Raw genomic sequence first — 13,894 nt, forward strand, 5'->3', positions numbered from 1 at the left:
AGGTCTGTGAATCACCAGGTTTACACACTTCACAGCACTCACCAAAGCACATACCCTCCCCAATGTCCATAATCCCACCCCCCTTCTAGCAACCCCCCTCCCCCCAGCAACCCTCAGTTTGTTTTGTAAGATTAAGAGTCACTTATGGTTTGTCTCCCTCCCAATCCCATCTTGTTTCATTTATTCTTCTTCTACCCACTTAAGCCTCCATGTTGCATCACCACTTCCTCATATCAGGGAGATCATATGATAGTTGTCTTTCTCTGCTTGACTTATTTCGCTAAGCATGATATGCTCTAGTTCCATCCATGTTGTCGCAAATGGCAAGATTTTATGTCCACAATTGCCAAACTATGGAAAGAACCTAGATGTCCATCAACAGATGAATGGATCAAGAAGATGTGGTATATATACACAATGGAATACTATGCAGCCATCAAAAGACACTGCACAATTCTTAACAAGTATTACTTCTAATGTTGGTGATTGACTATATCAAGTTTAGGCTCAACAAAAATATATTGATTACTTACTATGTGCCAGGCACCCTACTGTCAGCATTTGACATCTGTTGTTTGTTTAATCCTCACATTGGCTCTCTGAGGGGCTGAAGCATAGCGAGGTCGCACAGTCTACCAAAAGTCACAAAGTTCATGAGAAACAGCTTCAGGCTCTCAGTCCAGGCAGCCAGACTGGAGCATCTACTCTTAATGATTTCCTCTCTTTGCAGCGACGCTTTGAAATTGCAATTGTTGTCCCAGTTAACCATAAGCAAACTGATTCTGAACTGTTCGTGCTTCCTCAAAGTCACCAAAGTCACTCATATGCAGTTATGAGATCAACGCTATTATGAAATCAAAAGGCAATGATTATTAAGAAGTAGCTTTCGAACATTTTGCATTCAAATCTTGATTCTTGCCATAATCCTTCAGTATTTTCTACTTATTTTGCAAGTCTTTTACTAAAAGCAAATGAAGCAAATCATTGCAGCTAAGATGAACTGAAAGTTGCTAACATTAATGGACAAAAGTATGAGGAGAAACAAGATTTTTCATAATTTCAAATTATCTTCCCCAAACAACTTTATTGACTACAAAGGAAAAAAAATAGGAACCTTACAGGAGAGAAACCCAGCAGGCACTCACGTGGCACATCACAACCCAGTGATGAAGCTATATTGCCAGCAAGACAATCAACATTGTAAACCCCTTGGTGTGATACACTGAGGAGGACACACCATTTTTCTGGTATTCTTGCCAAAATAATGCATATCTCGTTTCAATCATGAGAAAACATCAGACATACCCAAATGGTGAGATTCTCTTCAAATGCATCAGGGTCCTCAAGCTGAGAGACTACAGACCTAATACAGGCTAGAAGGGACAAAGGAGAAAATGGAGTGAGACACAGTGTTAGACTGTGGATAAGGATCTTGGAACAAACAGGGAAGAAGATTCATGTTAAAACTGGTGAAAAAGAAAAATGTCTGTAGGTTAGGTAGTAATGTTGATGACCTGTACTTGATAACTGCATTGAAGATGTTAATGGTCGGCAGAACAGGGTGAGGGACATGTGGAGGATTCTTCATATCCTTTTTCAACCTCTCTGTAAGTCTAATATGAGTTCAAAATAAAACCTAAATTATTCTCTCATTTATATAAAATAATGTTCTAAGAAATGTACTGAAAGTAGTTAAGGAACACCTGGCTGGCTCCGTTGGAAGAGCATGTGACTCTTGATCTTGGAGTTATGAGTTTGAGCCCCACATTGAGTGCAGAGATTCTTTAAACAAACAAACAAACAAACTTAAATGGAAATTTTTTTAAAAGAAGGAATGTGGGGCGCCTGGGTGGTTCAGTTGGTTAAGTGGCTGCCTTCAGCTCAGGTCATGATCCCAGGGTCCTGGGATAGAGTCCTGAATAGAGCTCCTTGCTCAGCAGGAAACCTGCTTCTCCCTCTGCCTGCTACTCCCTCTGCTTGTGTGTGCTCTCTCTCTCTCTCTCTCTCTCTCTCTGACAAATTAAGAAAATCTTTTAAAAAAATGAAATAAAAAGGAGAAATGTGCTATAGTAGTTAGGAGCATGTCCCCTGTATTCAAACCCCAATTCTTCTACTTATAAACTATATCATTTGGGGAAAGTTATACTAATCATTCTGTGGCCCAATTTCTTCATCTCAAAAGTGAGTGGCACAATCATTCCCACTGTATAAGACTGCCGTGAAGATTAAAGAAGGGGATCGCTGCTAAATAGTAAAAACAGAGGTTGACAGAATAAACACTCAACAAATGTTGTCTTTTTTGTTAAGACCCTAAGTCAGGCACTCTTGGGTTTCACCTGTCACAAGATGGTCTCATCAAAGACACAGATCAACTCTTGGAAGGGAAAGCAGGCAAGTATGAAGAGCAGAGTTGTGGCCTCATTAGAGCTTGCTCTGAACCAGAGACTGAAAGCTCAAATGCCAAGAGAGACTAAGCCTGCAGCGTCAGAGTGAAGTCAGTCTGGGCAAGAGTGTGGTGAATTGGAGATTGGTACCCTATCCAAGGGAACAGCTGCAGTCCTGCTCTCACCACAACGCACTGTAGTCCAATGCGGCCAGATCTTACAATCTTTCAAGAAAAGCAAGAATCTTGGCTTTTTATAAGAAAACTCCCAACTTCTAAATGCTGGAAAATAACTTAAAAATATAAAACCCCCTAAGGCCAATACCATGAAGGCCAAACCAACGAAGTCAGTGAACCAGATGAAGCCAGCAGCCTCCACTTTGAATGTCTGACATCTTTGTGGGTACAACTAAAGGAACAGCAAGAGAGTGGGACTTTGAGGTCAAAATACCTCGGTGCAAATTCAATTCTGCTGTTACTAGTGTTACCTACACACATATGAATAAACATACACAAACATACAACTGGTCTTAAAAACTCAGGAAACAGAATGACGCAAAATGAAACACAATTTCTTTTTTAAGATTTTATTTATTTTTTTGAGAGAGAGAGAGAGAATGAGAGAGGAGAAGGTCAAAGGGAGAAGCAGACTCCCTCGGAGCTGGGATCCCGATGTGGATCTTGATCCTAGGACTCTGGGATCATGACTTGAACCAAAGGCAGTCGCTTAACCAACTGAGCCACCCAGGTGCCCTGAAATACAATTTCTTGAATTGCATAAATCTTTCATATGCTCAGGTACATTGTGAACCCACAGTAGCAGTTTTTTTTTTTTTTTTTTTTTCCATCTCATCCACATTAGGCCTTTATCTGAGGAGCTACTCATGGGACGAGTGTTGTATGATAACACCTGAGGAACATCAGATTAGATGGTCTCTAAGGCTCTTCCCCACCCTGCCCTGCCCTCCTTCTCCATGATCCTGAACTTGGCATCAAGGTCACCTCCCCCATCCCTTTCCCACAGTGCCTGGTAGATGGTGGATTTTTGGTCATTCTTACAGAATTAATTGCCTCTTGCAAAGGACTTTGGGGCTCATGATGCAGACTATACCTATGGTTTGGAAAAGAAAAAGCAGAAAGGAAACACAGATGCCACATTGGACTGACCAAGCGTAGACTGTGCAAGCTGGAGGACTCTACCAGTTGGCTTTGATTACTTACAAAGAAAAAACCAAAGAAGGAGGTGGAGTTTATTTGAGTTTATTTGAGTAAACAGCATCCCTCTGAGAGAAAGAACTCACTCTCCTCCAGGAGAGGTGGCCTTGTTGCTGTTACAATCAGAAAACATTTGCAAACAACCACTTGATTAGAGAAAACAACAAGCTTCTGCATAGCAAAGGAAACAGTCAAAAAAACAAAGAGGCAACCCACGGAATGGGAGAAGATATTTGCAAATGACAGTACAGACAAAAGGTTGATATCCAGGATCTATAATGAACTCCTCAAACTCAACACACACAAAACAGGCAATCATATCAAAAAATGGGCAGAAGATATGAACAGACACTTCTCCAATCAAGACATACAAGTGGCTATCAGACACATGAAAAAAGTTCATCATCACTAGCCATCAGGGAGATTCAAATTAAAACCACATGGAGATATCACCTTACACCAGTTAGAATGGCCAAAACTAGCAAGACAGGAAACAACATGTGTTGGAGGGGATGTGGAGAAAGGGGAACCCTCTTACACTGTTGGTGGGAATGCAAGTTGGTGCAGCCTCTTTGGAGAACAATGTGGAGATTCCTCAAGAAATTAAAAATAGAACTTCCCTATGACCCTGCAATTGCACTCCTGGGTATTTACCCCAAAGATACAGATGCAGTGAAAAGAAGGGCCATCTGTACCCCAATGTTTATAGCAGCAATGGCCACAGTCGCCAAACTATGGAAAGAACCAAGATGCCCTTCAACGGACGAATGGATAAGGAAAATGTGGTCCATATACACTATGGAGTATTATGCCTCCATCAGAAAGGATGAATACCCAGCTTTTGTAGCAACATGGATGGGACTCAAAGAGATTATGCTGAGTGAAATACGTCAAGCAGAGAGAGTCAATTATCATATGGTTTCACTTATTTGTGGAGTATAACAAATAGCATGGAGGACATAGGGAGTTAGAGAGGAGAAGGGAGTTTGGGTAAATTGGAAGGTGAGGTGAATCATGAGAGACTATGGACTCTGAAAAACAATCTGAGGGGTTTGAATTGATGGGTGGGTGGGAGGTCGGGGTACCAGGTGGTGGGTATTATAGAGGGCACGGATTGCATGGAGCACTGGGTGTGGTGAAAAAAATAATGAATACTGTTATGCTGAAAATAAATTAACTAATTAAAAACAAACAAACAAAAAAACAACAAGTTCAAACAACAGAACTGTGGATTTTCTCTGGGTGTTGTGGTGTGTGTTTTTTAGAAGGAAGGTGGGGGGATGCAGTATACTGCAAACATCTCATCTCTACTTTTAAGAGCATTTGATATCTTGGAATTCAAAAGTACAAGGTTTAAACATGTTGTGCATTTAAACTCCAAGGGATTTTACACCATATCCTGCCAAATATTCCATTAGTTGATGAGGGAAAGAATTCTCAGAGACGTTGAGTGGCTTTCCTAATGAATAGACTCCACCCGGTTCCCTTATCCCCCTCTGCCCTCTGTCTCACATTCTCTACACAGTTCATTGCCCCTTAAAGCACAGGAGCATTTTAAGCCATGGTTTACAAAGCTCCAACTCTAAATAAATCATACCAGCAATGGCAAAACATACAAACATGGGAAGGTCAAACAGAAGAGCCAAGTGTTGGTCAAGGTGAGGAGTTCAACTCTAAAACCACAAAACTGTACACCTACATCCAAAGAAAATCTAAGGACATCCCTGGAAGACATGAGAAACTATTAGAAGAATAACAGCTCTGCCTAACAACCAGAATTTACTCAGCCCTCCGCGTGTGCTAAGCACCATCCTGAAGGCCACCTTCCTTTTAAGAGACAGGAGAACTCAGGGTTAGGAGGCCTGAGTAAGTCATGCCCAAGGTCACAGTTAGGAAGGAAACAAGTGGGGATTTCGACCCACATGGACCTAGTTCTAAAGCCCTGCACTCTTCTGGGGGCACCAAAAGGAGGAACGGGAAGCTCTCTATGCATTATGATGCGGGAGGGGATTTTTGCATATCCAAAGAAAACACTCAATCCCTGTCTACTTGCTGTGGTGGGTGGCAAGGATGAAGCAATGAACCAGACCCGAGTGGGCGCTCAAAGTGAGATCTGAGGGGCTAACGAATACTAGGTCAGTATTATAATCTGGGCAGTGCAAGATCACTGTGGGGGCTCATGAGACTCAGTTAGAAGGCCATGGAAGGGTCTTGGGATGGATGGCATCAGAGGAGATCCCTGAAAGAAAACAGCATTCTCAGGGGAGAAGCAGGAAGAAAATGCTGCTTGGGACACAACTGAAGGTTTGGAGAGCCAGGGGTCTGGGGCTGAAACAGTCACTGGAACATGGCTGGGGCACAAGACATATCGAGAGGCAGAAGATGCATGTGGAAAACCTGAGGATCTTGAATTTCAGGCTGAGCACTTGAACTTCATGTTGCAGGTAATGAGGATGGGGTGGAAAAGGTTCCATTTAAGAACATGGGACTATAGTACTGACCCAGGTGAAACAGGAAATCAGCCTGTGGGTAAAGTGGGTCAAAAGGGAAAACAAGCTTTTCTAGTCAGACCCATGTCAGAATTCCAGCTCTGCTACCCACCAGCCATGACAGCTTAGATAAGTTGCCCCTCCAAGCCTCAACTTCCTCATTTGTAAAATGGGACCATTAAGAACGTCTTCGTGCGAGTTTGCCGTGAGGGTTAAAGAAGAATGGAAGTCAAGTGTTTCTGAAAGTGCCTCACACATGTGAGCTATTATTCACATGGTGGGTCCTGATTTGCATAATGTTTGGTTTGTCAGTGGTTTGGGGTAATCAATGCCAAGGTCTTTTTTCCTTTAAAACTTGCCCTCTGGCTAGGATTCACAGAAAGTCAGTGGTGTAGCAGAAATGAGCCTGAGTTTTAGAGACAGGCAGGCTCAGTTTCTTAATTCTGACACAAACCCAGTTATTTGCAGAGCCCAAACTCAGTAACTTTAGGCCAATTTACTAAAGAGCCCTGAGATTTGGGGTCCCTCCTTTAGCACGTGGGTAGTGCAGAGTTGATCGTCAGCACGGATTGGTACCCTTCTCTTCCTTTCTGGGCTTGGTGATTCAGCAGCTCACCTAAACTTCCTTGGACCTCAGTTCTCTCCTTAGGGAAACAGGACAAAGGATCTGCCCTGGGCAGTTACAGGATTATTCTAAATATCAGACAGCAGACAGGAAAACATGGACTGGTTGTCTGTAAACTGAATGTCTTCACAAACGTATGTGATCATTATCCAGCCAGGATTCGATGGTTGCACTGAAACCAGAGTTTCTAAGGCAAAAAGAGGCCAATGTCTGGAGCAGCCACATGAGTTTCAAGGAAGAATAACAATGCAACTTCCATCCCCGGCCCCATAATAGTGAAAACTGGTTTACCTTGATGAGACTCTTCCTTGCTACCCTGTGAAAACAGGGCTAATGGCCATAAAATGAAGCCTGTTAAATCTACACAAGTCTGCTTCCCACCTCCCCTCGGTCTCCCTTGTCTCTCTCCTCCTCACCCGAAACACAGCCCCTCCTCCACCCTTCTTACCGCGGGAAGTCTGCCATCTGTGAAGGTCATAAAACACACAACACACTGGGAAATCACTCTAGTGCACACACAGATACTCACCCAACACGCACAGGGCACATCAAGCCTTCCTGACGATGCCTCTAAGACAGGGGGTAACTAATTGGGAAGGCTGCAACATTGGAGTCATTAAGAGGCCCCGGGGACATGGCCATGACCATTCCTGAGTCCTTCTCACGTGCTCAACACGCCCGGACAGGCAGGTTCCGCCCAGAATCAGCCCCGTATTGACAGGAGAAACTAAATGTCCTCAAACTGACGCCACTATCAGAGTATTTGTTCCAAGGTATGCAAGAGCTGCCGACCAAGGGACACTGCCCTTGGCTTTCTTCGTCTGTCATGGGGAGATAGAAAGGTCACCCCACAGATCACCCCCGGATGCATAAGGCCAGATTTGGAAATGTTGTGTGTCTGTTTTTATTTAGGCTTACATGCCATGGGGAGCCATGTAAAAGAAAAAGATCTAGAAAATATACTGGACGGGAAGCAAAACGGCCTGAATGCAAACATTCAGTGTGTTCCTTGTAAGTTAGATCATGGGTACATCATCGCTCACCTGTAATATGGGGTAATGATGCCACCTCCCAAGACTGTTGGGAGGTCAACCGAAGTATCCGGGAAATAAAAGAGCCTTTTATATGTCTAGTGTTGGGAAAATGTGAGCGATTGTCATTCTAGAGCGTAATGAATAGGAGACAGGAGACACAGGGCCTGAATCCTGGCTCTGCCACTTAGTAAACTGCACGACCTTCACAAACGACTTCACCTCTTGAAGGTTCATCTTCCTCACATTGTCCAACAAATATTCACAAAACCACTATCACGTGGAAGGTAATGTGGATCATTCTATAAAATTTGAATCAAATATGAGGGATAGAGATTTCATTATTGAATAATTCCTACTAGTTAATTATATAAATCATATAAGGTCTTCACTTTAGTGTGGTGTCTTCCCTTCTGATTTATGTTTCTAGGTTGCATTATTCTCTGAGATATTAACCTTCTATTGTAGCTTACATTTTCTCAGGTTTGAGATACTAAATTTTAAGATTTATTTCTTTGAGAGAGAAAGAGAGAGTGGTTGGGGCAGGGGAGAAGCAGAGAGAGAGAGAGAGAGAGAGAGAAGGAGAGAGATAGAGGAAGAGAAGAAGAGAATCTCAAGGCCACTCTCCATTGAGAGGGGGGCCCACTCAGGGCTCTGTCTCACAACCCTGAGATCATGATCTGAGCCAAAACCGAGAGTCAGATGCCCAACTGGCTGAGTCACCCAGGCACCCTGAGATATTAAATATTTTTAATTTCTCGTTTACTATTTTAAGATAGCCATATTGAGTAAGCTGCTGCAAACGCTTGTAGGATGAAATGTGATAATAGCAACAAATAATAGCAGAGAAAATGTTCCGAGATTAAAGTTCACTGATGATGCCTAAGTAAATCTGATGTCATTTTTTGATTACCCAACCTCAAACTTATCCTAATGTGAGGACTAAAAGAGAGATGCTTGCTTTTACAAGATTAGATAATGCTAAAAAAAAAAAAGAAAAAAAGAAAAAAAAAAAAGAAAGAAGGAAGGAGAAAAAGAGAAAAAAAGAAAAGGAGAAGAAGGAAGACTGCTCTGGAAGGCTGCTGTGATTCACGCCATTGTAAAAAATACTATTAGCGGTTTTTCTGATAACTAGTTTTGAAAATGGAGGAAAATCAAAGAGCGCTATCTTTTGAATACTATGGAAACTGGTGGTAACTCCCAGCAGGAAAGGGAGGGGAGGAGAAGGGAAAGAGGAGGGCATGATTAGCCAAAGGCAACTGGTTTGGAGGAACACCCACTAGGCATCAGATGAAGTCTCACAGCTGCTAACACCTTTAAATCCTCACAAGCCTGTAAGGAAGATGGCACCATTCCCTCGAAACAACCTTGCCAAGCCCACATGACTGTGGATTTCAGACTCTGATTTTTCTGACCAAACATGTACCATCTTTCCATTCTACCATGCAGACTTCTTTGCACCCCTTCCTAACTTCACTGAGTGTTAGCATGGCCCCTGGCCACAGCCTCTGCTGCTATGATGCCCCTGATATATAAGAAATGAGCTAGATGGGGGCTGGGTACACCGAACTCACATTCTCCTCCCTTCCCTTCTAATTCCCGGTCCATTGCTGCTCCACACTGGCCACAGAGAGCACAGAGCAAGCTTACTAAAAACTCAGTCTGCATCTCCCTGTATCCCCTGCCCAGGGTGAAAAGGACAAAGTTTCTAACTATGCTTGAGAGGAATTGTGATACCACTTGACTTAGCATAGGCAAGGAGCCCAGAACTTTGTCACAAAGATCGGAGTTGAAACCCAGGCTCTGTAGCAGCACTGTATGATAGTACTTTCTACGATGATGGAAATGTTCTGTATTTCAGTTGTCCAATAGCCACAGGCCACATGTGGCAATAGATCACTTGAAATGTGGCTGGTGAAACTCAATGGCCCACTTTTAAATTTTATTCAGAATTAACCGGTTTCTATTTCAATGGCCATGTGTGGCTAGTGGCCACTGGGTTGGAGAGGACTTGCCACCTGGCTGTGTGACCTTGATCAAGTCTCTTTTCTCATCCTGAGCTCTTTCATCTGTTCATGACTCTGCCTCCTCACAACTGGCTGGCTTGACCAAGTGAGAAAAGAACCACTCCAGGGCCAACACAAAGCTATCCCCTTAATAAGTATTCGAGAGGCTTTAGTTGAATCTGAAAATGTGAATCTCATCGCAGTCCAAGAGATATGCATGTTAAAAGTCTAAGCCTGGATATTTCTCCAGAATTGATTCCTTATGATTGCTTTATTCATCCAAACCTCATCTGCCTGCCAAGAATGACCTTGGAGAAAACGAGAGCTGGAGACAGGCACACCAGTGACAGGACTGTGGGTACAATCCCTACCCTTTACTGCCTGGCTTGTCCCTGGAGCTCGGACAGGTCATCTTCTCCAGGTGGCAATGATGGGAGTAGCTGGAAGGAAAGCAAAGTGCTTTATACATCTGATGTGGCTAAACATCTTTGCTAATTTTGCCAAAAACTTCTCTCGTCCAATTATTAAACACGTTGTTTCAGGAAAATTTGCCCATCTGGTTCTGATTCATTTGTACTTAACGCATCAGAGGGTGGTGTTGTAATACCAGATTGACTTGCAAAAGGTTCCGATTCCTCTATCTCCCCAGCTTCTACCCTAAGAAACTGGGGAATGGGTTTGGCCAGCAGATGCACAAAGCATACTAAAGATGGGACTGAGGGCACGTGATGGCAGCTCCAGCTCTGTTCCAAACACTCTGTGTTCCCCAAGCTGTCCCTAACTTCTGGGACTTCTGGCCTGCTTTTCTGGGAAATGAGGGCTTCAACTGAGTGACAACTCAAATTCATACACATGCACTAACAAGGGTTCTTTAATAAGGAAAAGCCCAGTTGTTGTCACAAAGGACTCACAAAATTGGACAGTTTGATGAAGGAAACCTAGACTATGTTTTGTAATGATCAAAAAACCCCAGAAAACAAAAAAAGAAAGTGTGGTCACCAGAAGTTTGTGTTCAGGAAGATCAAATAATTCTAGATCAGCCTTGTTCTTTAGTTGGTAAAATCACAAGATTACTAGAGCAGGCCTGATATTTGGATGGCTCTACACTGAACAAGGTCTGCTAGGTTGATCTGATAGAGGAAAGACAGCATGAGGACAGGGTGATATTATGATGTAAATGGCACATCCAGGCCTTACATGTAGGGCCTGCTACAACCTGCTCTCTTTGCCCTCAATCACGTGGTCCAGCAAGGGTTACAAACCTCCTACGATTAGTACTCAATCATTGAGATGCTATGGGGTGGACTGTTCCATTGAGCAGGGGTTAAGCTGGTGACTTTATGGTGCCTTTTGAGACTAATGCCTGTAATTGCATAAAACAAACTGTGGGATTCCTTACATACATCTCAACCAGAGTTCTTAGGGTTCCATTCTCGAGTCCTGAAGAGTTCCCTACAAAACTCATCGACTACCCATAGAACCACTATTGAAACGATTTCATCAAAATCCTCGGTTTTAATAATCTCCTCCAAGATAACAACTCCCAAATTGTGCCCTGGGATTGCATTTTCTTCTGAATTCCTCTCAGATATACAACTGCTTCACTTAAAGGTCTTGCAGGAATCTCAAACTAATTATGTGCAAAATAAAACTTAACATTCTTCTCCTGCAACTGTTCCCCACCCCATGTTCTCAATGTTGGTAAAGAGCCACACCATGAACACAGTGGATCAAGAGACATTAGTTCGAGACACACCAGGATCAGCCACTGCAAGCCTCTCAGCTTTTTACTGAACGTGGTGAACCCGGAAGGCTACAATACTTTGAGTTAAATGGAATTTAGCTCTATCTTCTTGTATTTATCACTCACTGAGGCTTCTATAGTTCCAGACATTATCTTCTGCGGACTTCAGGTTGTTGATTCAAGTCCCTCCGAAAATAGGTATTCTTCCACTAGACTGTGAGGTTTGGAGAGCAGAAGGAGCACATTCTGATTGTTCTAGAGTCTTAGCACAAAGCAGTTACAACAAAGTGAATGAGAATCTGTTCTCAACATCTTCCTGGGATTTCTTGGTACCTTCATTCTAGGTAATTACCTTGGTAATTCTCTCTCTTTATTCTCCCTCACTAGACGGCAGGCTTCATCTCACATGTTCATCTTCATATCTTGGCACAAATGTCATAGCCCAACACTTAGAAAGCATTGAGGGATCATGTAACAAATGAAGAAATGACTAAATAAATTAGTGAATGAAGAACAGAGAAAGGGACTGATGAGGTATTCAGTCCACCAGGCAGTCCTGGCAAGGCCTGAACACACTGCCTCCAGCCCATGTCTTCTTCCTTTTCCCCCCACCTTACAGCCCAGGCAGTACTTAGGAAGAAAGCTTCAGGAAGAGCTTAATGTTCAGTGGAAATTTCTCACCAACAGTCAACACCCAGTCATGATTATTTCTCTTCTCTTTCCCTCTCTCACTCTTTAAAGTCATTGCAGGGTCTTTTCCTCCCTCCAGCTTACCCATTATTTACGATAATGACTTCAAACACCGAGCATTGCTATTCAGGGCACTATGAAAATGTGTTTTTCCCATCAGTCCTGATGAAATAGTTTCCACTGTCTGTTTCCCTTGCAGATAGCAATCAAAGTCCGGGCGCAACAATTTAAAAAAAAAAAGTCCAAACTCTTGTCCGATATAGCATCTAGCACTTGTCCTTGGAAAGCGACACCCCAGGGAATTTAATCAGAAATCCTCTTTGCTTGGCCCAACCCACTACTCTGTTGAATACAGAGTATTTGGAATGATTTGTTTCTGGGAGCTGATTTCTTATGCTTCCCCCCTATTCTTCCCAGAAGGCCAAAATAAGAGCCCTTTGAAGAATGTTATTCCCTTAAGACATGTGCTGGGATCTCCAGAGTCTAACGCTAGCCTGTGAATTCTCCCTGTCATCTTTTTACCACATTCTCTGGTGACAGCCCCCGAAGCTGACTGCACTGTTCCCTGAGCTCCGTAGCCCCTCACTTCGGTTGACTTTGTATCACCAGGTCAATGCCTGTCACTCACTGTATCACCAGGTCAGTATCTATCATACCAGACCCTCTCACTTACTCATTATATGACCTTGGACAACTATCTTACCTCCTAGCCTGTGTTCCCACTGTGTCCCACAGGTTAGTTGTGAGGGAAAATGATGTCATACAGCAGACACTACATGGGAACTGGTCCTCAACTGGTCAGAGAACCCTAGATTCACCTTCTCCTTGTCAATCTTCCCCTTCTCTGAACTTTCATTTAGCACTGGTATCATATGAACATAGACTTCTCAGCCAGAATGGCCTATGCAGAGACAGCCATCAGGAAATTCCCATTTTAAATGCTTAGTATACACACAACACAGATACAACATATACATACATTACAACTACACATACAAACCACACTACCCCACACCCAAACAACATACAATGCAGACACAACACATGCATACATCATACTATACATACAACATCACACACACACACACCACCACCATCACCACCACCACCACCACACGCAAAACACACACCATAAGTTGGGCATTTAGACCGTTTCCGTTTCAAATTCCAAGGATGGCCTGTCCCCACTGACCTTTTCTTCTTTGGTGATTTAGCCTTCTTAACTAGGAAAGCAGCCCCTGTGCTCAGTCCAAAGGGGTTATGAGGAGACACTGTGGAAAACATAAAGAAAAGGGGTGGGTTATTTTTCTAAAAACATCTGTTCTTTCATGAGTTTAGACCCTCTTTCTTATGTCCATTGGTGACAGTCATTAATAAGTAACTAATAGGTAATGTACATGAACAATATTCACCCTCTATTAGGCATCCTGCTTTACATTACATGCAAGATGCGTTTAATCCTTACACTTTTTTTTTAAGATTCTTTTTTTTTTTAAGATTTTATTTATTTATTTGACAGACGGAGATCACAAGTAGGCAGAGAAGCAGGCAGAGAGAGAGGAGGAAGCAGGCTCCCCGCTGAGCAGAGAGTCCGATGCAGGGCTCGATCCCAGGACCCTGAGATCATGACCTGAGCTGAAGGCAAAGGCCTTAACCCACTGAGCCACCCAGGTGCCCCAATCCTTACACTATTCTTATACACTGGCAGCTA

This window comes from Mustela lutreola, chromosome 10 (genome assembly GCF_030435805.1).
Source record: "Mustela lutreola isolate mMusLut2 chromosome 10, mMusLut2.pri, whole genome shotgun sequence".
NCBI lineage: Eukaryota > Metazoa > Chordata > Mammalia > Carnivora > Mustelidae > Mustela > Mustela lutreola.